The following is a 9297-nucleotide window of genomic DNA, read 5'->3' on the forward strand; positions in this document are numbered from 1 at the left end:
TCAGGGTTTTGTGAAGACGAACTGTGATAATAATTGCAAACACTTTTGGCAAAACAGAATGAACTCAAAATTTTAAGGTAACTTTATAAGAAAAAAACTTGATTTAAGTGAAAATCAAATGAAAGTATAATGAAAATAGCATTTTGTTTTCCCCAGACTGCCACAAAAATCCAGGGAAATTAGGTTTTAGGGAAACCCTAAATTCTATATCACTTTCAAAGCATTCCTTCCCACAGTGTGATTCCAGCCATGTGGATTCTGTGCAATAACATCTGCCCCCTACTTTGTTGCTGGTAAAGTTTAAAGAGCATAGGAAAAGGTGAATGATGTGGTGAAAAGACAGTTAGTGTAGAAAGGAGATTGCTGTCAACAAATGGCTGTTAAAGTTCTTTGTTTAAGAAAGTGTTCCACCTAAGGGCTTGTGGCAAAGCTTATCAGACAGTCTAGTCACCATCAAAGGCAGCAATGGGAGAAAAACTCTGCGAGGTCACATGAGAGCCTGAGTTTTCTTTTTCCCAACTGCATGTCTTTACACCACCTCTCATTTATTTGTACTCCTTGTTCAACATTCCTCTCTTCCCCCAAAGCCTTCCTAGAACTGGTCCCACCTTCAAGTCAACAGAGGCTTAAATACATTTTTCTTGAGGAAATTTCAGAGTATTTCCTGCTTTTGTCCATAATTCATGATATTATACCTGTTTTTCTTGGCTAAAGGAAGCCAATGGCTACAGTACTTTCTAAACTTTTCTCCTACTGCTGCCTACACCGTCTTGGAGGAGTTCACGTTTACTCATTGCTGGTATTGAGAGCTTTTAAAAGGGTTAAATCCATATTATTATTCCAAAATATTTGAAAAAAAACAAAATGTCTAGTAGTAGAGAAATGGTTATACAAATTACAATTTCCACTTCAAAGTTTACTATATAACTATAAAAAACTGTTTAAGTAGTTTCTAAACACAAGGCAAGAACTTGTTACAAAGTTCAAGTGTAAAAAGTACATACAATATAGTCATAATTATATATAGATCCTTGAGTATAGGTGGAGGTTTTTTCTTTATGCTTTTCTGTATTTTCCCAGTTTTCTATCATGAGCATGTTCGTTTTTATGTTAGAATAGAGTGTCTCTGTATTTCTTCCCCCAGCCAAATCTTAATTGCTTTCACATTGGTTAATAAGAATAAAAGCGTGTGTAATCCCAACAATAATGATTTTAAAAAGTTCTGGAAGGAACTGGTGTACAACGAATGAGTTCACTCCAGACCATTCACCTTTAAGTCAGAGCTAGAGCTCAGCCTGTTACGTGCAAAGTAGGAAGTGGTGAGGTTACTGTAGCTTTGTGGTTGACTTCATTTAACCTTAGCAACTGCAGGCATAGATACCTCGAAAGCCCCCCCATTACTGCCCTCCCCTTCATCCTTCACTATCTCTTCCCTTTCCAACTTCCCATTTTATTTCCATGCCTCTCCGATGACTTAAATCAATGGACAGGAAGGGAGGAAAAAAATGAAGCAGGTCAAACTTAAAGGTATTGGAAAGATTCTTTTTTCCATACTTCTATCTCTGCAGGTAGGAGAGATCCCTTTGGACAAGTTCTGAGAAATAGAACTATTTCATGTGACTGAGCACTCAACTACTTTAGCCAATGGAGCTTGTGACCCAGTTGTGGGAGTGGAGTCAAGTTCCCTTTTATTTCTTAGAGCGACTTTTTAAAAGGTACTGGAGCATGTAATGTTTCTTTCTTCCTTTCTCTCTTTTGAAGACTAAAAATTCGTGATAATTAATATTACCCAGCTAACATTTTGTGAAATTGATCAAGGCCTAAAGCAGCTTTTCTGGCATAAAATTGTTGCAATATCATATTCACTAAAGGTTTCGTGGGCAGAGACTGTCTAAAGACAGAGTAGTGCATATTTGGAGGCCCCCTAAAATCTCCATTAGCTCTCTAAGGACACCCAAAATTAACACCAAAAAAAAAAAATGTGTTCTGTGATATTCAAACAATATTTTCTCAATCTTTAAAATGTTGAGGAGGAGGACTTCCCTGGTGACACAGTGGTTAAGAATCCACCTGCCAATGCAGGGGACATGGGTTCGAGCCCTGGTCCGGGAAGATCCCGCATGCCACGGAGCAACTAAGCCCATGCGCCACAACTACTGAGCCTGCGCTCTAGAGCCCGTGAGCTACAACTAGTGAGCCCATGTGCCATAAGTACTGAAGCTCGGACGCCTAGAGCCTGTGCTCTGCAACAAGAGCCACCTCAATGAGAAGCCCGCGCACCCAACGAAGAGTAGCCCCCACTCACCGCAACTAGAGAAGGCCCGCAGGGCAGCAACGAGGACCCAACGCAGCCAAAAGTAAATAAATTAATTAATAAATTTAAAAAAATTGTTGAGGAGGAAAATTGTCTCTAGGAAAATTTTGCCTTTGCTGTTTATTTTGTAGCATATAATTTGTGCAATTTTAGACAAGTCCCCTAAGTACTGTCTAGTAGGGAAGAAAAATAAATGGTTGCAGGTTGAGAAAGAAGAACAATAACGGATGTAGAACAATAACGGATGTAGAACAATAACGGATGTATGTCCAGAGTACTACTCTCCCTGGGTCTCCAGGAAGGCTGGCAGCAGATGTCTTAAAATGAGAGTGTCCAGGCAAGATAGGGAAAGAAGACGGGCCCTGGCTAAGGGAAGGTCATGTTTAAAAACACTGCTGTGTGAAAGAGAATCTTCAGGAAAACGAAAGCAGCTTGCTGAGAATAGCTGAAGACAAGGCCAAAGAAGCAGACACTAGCTACCTCACAGACTTAAATGCAGGCTAGTGAGTTTGGACTCTGTTGTGTAGACAGGAGTATCAAAATGACTTCAGAAAGAGTTTTACTGAGCCGGTGCAGCTGTTGTAAAATAGTTTTGGGTTTGAACGCCTTTAGGTGGGACAGGTCTTTTCCAGGTCTTTAGTGCCTCTTACTTGGCTATATCAAATCACATGACTTCACATATTTAAATACCGAGCAGTGAAGGTATTTAAATACGTGGTAGTGAAGGCATTGTCTCAAGAAACCTCTGGGTAGACAATGGAGAGAAAAGGAAGGACTGGAATAGGGCAATGGCATGATGCCATTTGTAATTTGGGAAGGTCAGCCATGCAGTAAAGTAGAGAACAAGTTTTGTGACAGTTGGTGGCACAAACTGCAGGGAAAAGGCTGGTCAGAAAGATCATTTAGAAGATAGAATCTATAGGACTTGGTAACGGATCATGTGTGGAAGATGGAGGAGGAGGTATAAAATGGCTTCTTGGTTCTTGCTCTGGTAAAGGGGTAGATTGGGGTGTCATTTACTGAGATGGGGACTTTGCAAAAGAAGTAGCAGGGTAGAAGCAGTGCAGGGATGTTCAATTTAAGTCTGAGGTCCCGTGGGACATCTTTGGCAAGCTGTCCAGTAGGCTAGTTAGATGGATCCTGTGGGCATCCTTGTCCAGATCCAAGCCAGGTTGTTGAGTGCAAACTTCTCTTAGTACTGTTTGTTCACCAGCTTCCTTGGCTGTATCCCAAGGAAAGGCTGGATTTCTGTTTTCACTTGTTACCACCTACCTCAGTTCTCAATTTGTATCCATCATTCAGGGTTTTTTTTTTTTTTTTTTTTTTTCAGTACGCGGGCCTCTCACTGTTGTGGCCCCTCCCATTGTGGAGCACAGGCTCCGGACGCGCAAGCTCAGCGGCCATGGCTCATGGGCCCAGCCGCTCCGCGGCATGTGGGATCTTCCCGGACCGGGGCACGAACCCGTGTCCCCTGTATCGGCAGGCAGACTCTCAACCACAGGGAAGCCGCATGCAGGGGTTTTACGGAGGAGGAATGTAATTTTGTTTCATCTTCTTCGCCCATCAACTAACTGCCCCAAGGTTGTTTGTGCTATCATTGTTAGGAGGTAATTGTGCCTGCATGGTTAACCACCCAGCAGCCCATGCTGAGATTCCTGGGCTGCATGTGAACATGAGCTGCTACCATCCAGAGGTGGCAGACACCGAGCCTTGGCCATGAGCACACCTGGCACAGAAGGCTTCCCTGTCCCATAATGATGGGTTAATTTATCTGTAATAGGCTTACTGGAGGGGGTGGGGCTCAGGCCGAGCTGCTTATGGGGTTGGAACTAATGGCATAACTATTCTTAGAAGCTTGGCAGGACACATGCCATAAAACATTTGCTTTCCCTTCTGTGATTTGAAGCTTCCTCCTCTGGACCTAAGAGGGGTTTGGGTTCTATAAATAAGATCTGCTTGGGACTTCCCTGGCGGTCCAGTGGTTAAGACTCCACAGTTCCGCTGCAGGGGGCAATGGGGAAAATAAGATCCCACGTGCCTTGTGGCTTGGCCAAAAAAAAAAAAAAAAAAAAAGATCTACTTAAATCATGCCTCAAAATGACCAAATTCTTGGTGTGACTTTGGCATATGAAGCTATCTGAAAGATGAAACAAGTGACCAGCGAGTGCAAACCATGAAGGACCTCCACCAGGGAGGGATACTCAATGGCATCCCTCCATGGAAACGTAGGGCTCTGTGAACCTCAAGGTGGCTCCTTGATGCTTTGGGTAATCCACATACTACCCTTTGAGGTAGTGGGAAGGAAAATCTAGGTTAAGGGCAAGAGAGGGTCATTGTAGCACATTTGAATATGTTTGTATATTTGGGTTTATTTTAACTATTAAAATGCTGGTTGACAAGTTGAAAAAAAAGAAAAAGTTAAACAAACATAATTCCACCACCCAAAAATCCTCTCCAAATCCTTTTCTGCATGTACATATATAAACATTGTTTTCATTATAAAATTGAGATCATGTACATTTAGAGATTTTGTTCCTTATTTAAATAGTGGTATACTTTACATAAAGTGGATTATAGAGATGTTAAGTGTATATTTTGATGAGTTTTGACGAATGTGTACTCACCCTGTTCCTCCTCCTCCCCCTCCATCCATATTCCAAGGTTAGAACATTTCCATCAATCCAGAAAGTTCCTTTACCTCTTTTCAAATCAGTCTGCTCTCTTCATCTGCTCTCCACCCTCCCAGGCAAACACTCTTCTGATATCTATTGCTACAGATTGGTTTTGCCTGTTCTTAAAGTTCATATGAGTGGAAGCATACAGTTACATAGAGTTTTGTATTGTTTAAAGAAGAAAAAACTAGTAACATTTGTGATCCATTTCCATTTCAATATTTATCTACAACATCACTTTTAATGGAAAAATAATACTGCTTTTTTACAAATGTACTGCACCATATTTAGTTAAGCAGTTCCTATTGATGGATATTTTGATTTCTTTAATTCTCTCTCTTCCTCTCTCCCTCCTTTCCTTCTTTCATTCCTTCCTTGCTATAATGAACATCCCATATATCGATATCATTATAGGCAAGACTTTGCACGCAAGGCAACATGAATTTACATTCCTAGAAGTGGCATTGCTGTGTAAAGTGCATATTTTTAAAACAGCACACTGTAGGGACTTCCCTGGCGGTCCAGTTGTTAAGACTCTTGTGCTTCCACTGCAGGGAACCGGGGTTTGATCCCTGGTTGGTGAACTAAGATCCCACATGACACGTGGCAGGGCCAAAATGTAAACAAACAAACAAACAAAAAAGCCACACTGTAAGGAATATTGCCAAATGGCCTCCAGAAAGACTGCCTTAGTTTATTTCCTAGTATTGTTAAAACTTGTTAAGCTTGTTTTCTCACACTCCCACCAACTTAAGAATTGGGGGGGGGGGAAGTCTTTTATCTTAGTCAATTTCATAGTATAAACATGATATCTCATTTTAGTCTGTTTTTTTAAATTATTAATGAGGTTGAAGACTTCTTCTGAGGATTTCATTTTGTCATTTTACAGTGAAAGTAAATGGTCTTTTCTTAAAAAAATATATTTTCCAAATGACCAGTAAACTGGTTATGGAAAAAAAATTATCCTAGTAAAGATGGGAGGATAAAAAATAAATCAATAAAAAAAGCCACCAGCCAAACTTTCTGTCTCTGTTACTTTTAGCCAATGGCCTTATTCTATAATGATTGACACTGGCCTTATTCTGTAATTGCTTTTTGAGTAAGGCTTTTATTTTCAATTACTCTTAGAAAGGTTTTGCTTCTGCTTGAGGAAAAAAATTCAATTTTGGATAACCAGGTTTTTCAATAAAAATTAATCCAATAAGGGTACTATAAACCAGGACATACCTTTGATATTTTCAGAATGATTAAGAGAGAGCCAAATAGCCAGCATCCAGGAAGCCGCTTGAGTTTCGCCACGTTGTCCAGCAACAAAGTTAGTTAATGAGGTTTGAAAACACTCCAACCTTTTGTGTCAAATCCCAGGGTAGGCTGATACTATCCTGTTAGTACACTGTCATTTTATTTCAAACTGTAATTATCATCACTATCAACAAATATAAACAAAGAGACCTACCTTGCCTAACATTTTAATGAGAACCATTGGTATTTTCGTTATAGCTCAATTAAACTTGGGATAGCTCAGATCGTTATTTGTAGAATTGAGGGTTGCTTGAATTTACCTCAAAGGTCACTTTGAGACCTAAACTCTTAAAACATAGAAATTTATTACTTTCATAGTAATGTTAGTAATATTTCTATGACAATAGAGATTAGTAAATAGCACTTTGATAAGTTCTTGTTTGTGGAATGTCCACGGAGCCATTTAGAGATTCATTAAGCATGTAGGCAGTAGGAGAGAGTGGAGGTTCTGGAGTTGTAGGCAGTTCTGGGTCTGAAACCCAGCTCTACCGCTTACTATCTGTGTGGCCTTCAGCTAGTTACTTAACCTCTCAGTTTCTACATTTGCTCATTTGTTAAGTGGGGATAGTAATACTGTCTGTCTCATGGGATGTTGTGAAAGATAAATATTAAGCACTTAAATCATTGCCTGACACATAGGAAATACACAGGATATGGTAACTGCTATTATTTGTTATCATCATCATCAACAACACAATCAGGAATGTATAGAATCAAACAGAAGAAACCATCGCTTTATCATTCATCATTCTGTTCTAATTTATATTTGAAACTTTTAGACTGGTTAATCATATTATCAGATACACAGTAAATCTGATTCCCTCATCCTATCTGGAAGGATATATTAATAGAAATCTTTCTCTATCCCTTGCAGGTCCTACTTTCTAACTAATCTGCCCTCTTGAATTGGTGGTGTCTAAGGCCATTCATGTTGTGATGGTCCAGCTGGTCTGGAAGAAAGCCTAGAGCCCCTTGTGACCTGAATGCACCCACTTCCCAGACCACTCCCCTTCTGAGTCCTTGCCACAATGACGATGGAGAGACCACCCAACAGATCTCCAGGTGCAATTGCTCTCTGCTTCATATTCCTAGAGAGATTGGTGTGAACCACTTGTATGTGGCCCTGAAGCTTCCCTTCAATGTCTTTCTACTAATCCCTCTCTGATTTTGTGTGACTTGACCTGAAGTGTTCCCTGTTGTTTTTAGGACCCTGTTGACTGTCATCTCTAGCCCTCCCTTCACTCTTTCACCAGCAATAGCATCTGTGTCTTATAGTTATAGTTATCCAGGACCTTGTTGACTGTCATCTCTAGCCCTCCCTTCACTCTTTCACCAGTAATAGCATCCGTGTCTTATAGTTACAGTTAATTATATATGGGTCTGTCTCCCTTGATGGCCTAGATAAGAAGTTCAGTAATTGTGTACCTAACAGATGAATTAATGCATGAAAAAAATAATTTCCATCCTTAATAGGGATGTTCAGAACTAGCCCAAGACAAAGTTTTCAGAGATCTCACAAATACTTCCTTCCACTGCTTCAAACTTTGGAACTTGTCCTACTTCCCCTACCAGGAGGGTTTCCTCATGCTTACCTTTCTCTGTCATGTACTCGGCCTGAAGCTCTGTATGTGTCACCTTCATTACAACCCTGGAGAGTGGTCCTATTTTCTTCATTTTACAGATGAGGACACGTGAAGCTCACAGAGATAGAAAGCAACTAGCCCAAGACTCAACATTAGCAAATGGATTGGATTCCAGGTTTGTGGACCCCAGAACCCATTGCACTTTCCACCATACTACATTGTCTCCAGAAGGAGGACTGGTAGGTGGTGAGGTCTGCTGTCTGACTGTCCCACTGTCTTAGGTGTATATAGGTGGAACTCGAAAGCTTTCACAAATATGTAGTACTGTTTTGAGGTGTGGGAGAAGGTGGATGGTAGAGTCTGTTTTCCATGTGGCAGAAGAGTTTAAAATGTCACTACAAGCTTGTCATTGATATTTAAGTTCTTTTTGGCTCAAGGGATTGTTTCCTATTAAAACAATTAAATTTACTTGGGAAGAGTGGGGCATCTATGGTAAGTCATTTATATACCTTATCAGTTCAAGCCCAAATGACATAGGTTAAGACAGTGAATATATATATATATATATATATATATATATATATATATACACACACACACACACATATATATATACTTATAAATATTTAATTTATATATAATATAAATATATACAAATATATAAGTGATTATATATTATTATTTATACTTATATAAATATATAGTTATATAAATTCTATACATATAGAATATATAGTTACTTGTATATATAGTTATATTTATATATAGAGAGAGTTATATAGAGTTATCTAACTCCTGGACATGTGTTGTCCAGAAATGTGTTAAATTAGTTCATTTTTTTTTCATCTTCTGGAGCAAAAGATGAAAAATATCTCCTTAAATATAAGGAGATATTGTTATTTAAAGGAATCCAAAGAAGAATTTTAGTATTTTAATTTACTAGAGGATTAATCTGGTAGATGTACGCTTTGATATTTTTATCAGGGCTGCATTTGTACATGAGAGTAGCTTCTTTTTTTTTTTTTCTTCTAAAGCAATACATTAATATTAAGTTAAAGCAATAAGATTTCATAATTTTCATTTTTGCTGTTTTAGAATGGTCATAGTGGGCTCGATGAAATATTTCTAGAAAGATGTAAATACCATATTGAATCTTTCTTAGTAATGTCAAAGATTTTAAAAGTATTTTTTTGACAGAAATATCAAGATAAGAGCAAGATTACTATTGTTTGCGTTTATGGGGAGAAATAGTTTCTTGTTATAAAGGAGTTAATGACTGGGTTTAGTGGTGTGAGGCTCTAAGGAAAGCATTATTTAAATCAAGAATAGCCAGACAGGAGATAAATGCACATCATTAGATGCAATTGCTACATAAGTGGTCTTTTTGTTTTAGAGAGTGCAGTTTACAGTAATTAAAAAAAAAGTC

The 9297-nt window shown here is 38.9% G+C and overlaps 1 long non-coding RNA gene across 1 annotated transcript; it reads left to right on the top strand.

Moving 5' to 3' along the window:
* The first annotated feature begins 1577 nt into the window (after nucleotides 1–1577).
* On the top strand, nucleotides 1578–8083 carry LOC141275758 (uncharacterized). Its single transcript, XR_012324046.1, has 3 exons — nucleotides 1578–1715; nucleotides 7163–7350; nucleotides 7970–8083. It is a non-coding gene; the product is annotated as an uncharacterized lncRNA (long non-coding RNA).
* The last annotated feature ends 1214 nt before the right edge of the window (nucleotides 8084–9297 follow it).

Source organism: Tursiops truncatus, chromosome 11 (assembly GCF_011762595.2).
Source record: "Tursiops truncatus isolate mTurTru1 chromosome 11, mTurTru1.mat.Y, whole genome shotgun sequence".
NCBI classification, from domain to species: Eukaryota; Metazoa; Chordata; class Mammalia; order Artiodactyla; family Delphinidae; genus Tursiops; species Tursiops truncatus.